The sequence below is a fragment of the Arvicanthis niloticus genome, chromosome 2 (genome assembly GCF_011762505.2).
Source record: "Arvicanthis niloticus isolate mArvNil1 chromosome 2, mArvNil1.pat.X, whole genome shotgun sequence".
Taxonomy (NCBI): Eukaryota; Metazoa; Chordata; class Mammalia; order Rodentia; family Muridae; genus Arvicanthis; species Arvicanthis niloticus.
The window spans coordinates 59425151-59427735 of NC_047659.1; positions in this window are offsets into that span (position 1 = coordinate 59425151).

The window sequence follows — 2585 nt, forward strand, 5'->3', positions numbered from 1 at the left end:
CTGAAGACAGCAATGGTGTACTTATATACATAAAATAAATAAATCATAAAAAAGTATAAAAATGTGTTTTTATTTTAATTCTAGATGTAGGAATATAAGGCTGCTTCTGACTCTCCCCAGCGGCTGTTTGCCTATGGCATTAGCAGAGGCATGGTTTTGCCAGCTCCATACAGTTTCTGTGATTGTGTGATGTTTGGAATTCTAGGAACTTTTCAGAGGGTATATAAATGCTAGAGCCCTGATATTGGTGATAGTTGGTCATTCAGAGGGGTTGGTTGTGGTTTGTTAGTAGTAGTGTTCAAAGAAAAAACAAAAAAGAAGTTAAGATTCAGGATCTTTTTCTCCTTCTTTCTATCCTATCTAGTGATAGGAGGTGAAACTGGGGGGGGATAAAGGGTGAGAAAAGAACCCACAAAGGAGCAAAGACCAGCTACACCAAGGGGTAACAAGGATTCCATTTTTCTTTTCTTAGGCATGTTTAATAGGATGTAACTCAAAAACTTCTGAAAAATAATCCAGAATAAAATGAAGATTAAAACAGTCTGTTACCCAGATCATCATACTTGAAATACATTACTTTGACAATACCTGACAATCAGATAATGCCTGAGGCTTTTTCTCTAGTGTCACTATGCTTTTTTATATCCTCTTCCGTTTCCAATGCTTATAAATTGCAAACCAGTGTCACAGTTCAACTTAGCAAAAAGAATACCTTCTTTCAACAGTGTAACAATAAATGCATTATTTTAACCTCTTCACATTAAAATAGTATCTTTACTCCCTGTCCTCATGAAATCTCTCTGGAGCTGGAGATGAAGTTCAATGATGGAGTTTGACTTAGCATGGCCTGAATCCTTGGCATAACCTGCCAAGATAAGAGTCTGCTAAAAGACAGTTTTCCCCTTTGTTCTTGGGATCCTATCCCTTTACCACATTTTCCCCCTAGGTGGATTTTTGGGTTGTTTTAATTTTGTGAGGTAATAGTGGTACACACACATACCACAGAACATGTACAGAGGTCAGAGGATAACTGGGGGAGTGAGTTTTCTCCAGACTTGTCAGGTTTGGCAACAAGTGACTACCTGCTAAGCCATCTTGCCAGCCCTCCACACTGTTTCTTAACAAAAGCTTCTTGAAAGAAAAGTCTGCATCTTACCTTCTCAGTTTATAATATCTCTACAGTCTATTTCAGTGGGGCTTATATCCCCACCATTCCAAGCCTACACTTTCCAAAGTTTTGATAATGATACTAATGCTTTGGGATTCATAGTGAAGTCTTCTTTGTTAGTCCCCAATATGCTTCACATTCTGCCCCCCACCACCCACCCCTGCTGTTTTGTTTTGTTCTGTTTTATGCAGCACTGAGAATGGAATCCAATGTCTTATGCCTGTACCACTAGAATTGCATCCCAAACCCATTTGGTCTTTTAATCCCATCCTGTTTCCTTGTTTCCACTTTCACAGTACCTAAATTACTAAATTACACTGCTTAAAACCTTTCTATATTTAAAGATTAGTGGCTGTCACGAACTTTCAACCCGAACCTGTTCTAAGGCTCCAGATGCTGTCTATGCTGTACTTCTAGTTGGATGAGTAATGACTCAGACTTCAACAATACCAAACTCACTTGCTAGTCTCTTACTCCCTCCTGTTGTTTCCCTGCACCTGGGTACCTGCAATCCCAGCACTTAGGACAGCTAATGTAGGAGAGTCTCAAATTGGAGACCAGCTGGGGTTACAATGAGATCTGTCCAAAAAAAAAAAAAAATTACACACACATACATATATATGTATGAATAGTAATGGTGAGATAGCTCATTATATATGTATGCATATATATATAATGTACTTCATATACACACATATTTATGAATAATAATGGTGAGATAGCTCAAGTTGGTGGGTAAACAAAGTTGATTACCTCTCTAAGCCTGGTGACCTGAATCCCATCCCCAAACCCATATAAAGGTGGATGGACACCACTACATAAGGTTGTCCTTTAACCTCCACACATGTGCTGTGGCAAGCATTCCACATTATACATCATGCACATAGATGATCACAAAAAAAAAAAAAGGTAACAAAAATTTTAGGGGCTGGAGAGATGGTTGCACAGTTAAGAGCACTGGCTGCCCTTCTAGAGGACCCAGGTTCAATTCCCAGAACCCATATGACAGTTCACAAGTGTCTGTAACTCCAGTTCTAGGCGATCCAATGTACACCTGTACATAGACATGCATGCAGGCAAAACACCAATGTACATAAAATAAGAGAAACTAAATCTTTAAAAAGATGTTTTTAAAAACCTTTAAAACACTTGTTTATATGAGGCAGGTATGATGATGGCACATGTAGTAATCCCAACACTTGTGTGGTAGAGGAAGGAAGACTGCTAGCTGTGTACTGAGTTTGAGTGTAAACTGTGTCTTAAAATTGTGCTCTTCCAGAGGTCCTGAGAGTTCAATTCCTAGCAACCACATGATAGTTCACAACCATTTATAATGGGATCCGATGCCCTCTTCTGGTGTGTCTGAGGACAACTACAATGTACTTAAAATAAGTAAAATCAAAAACAAACAAATAAA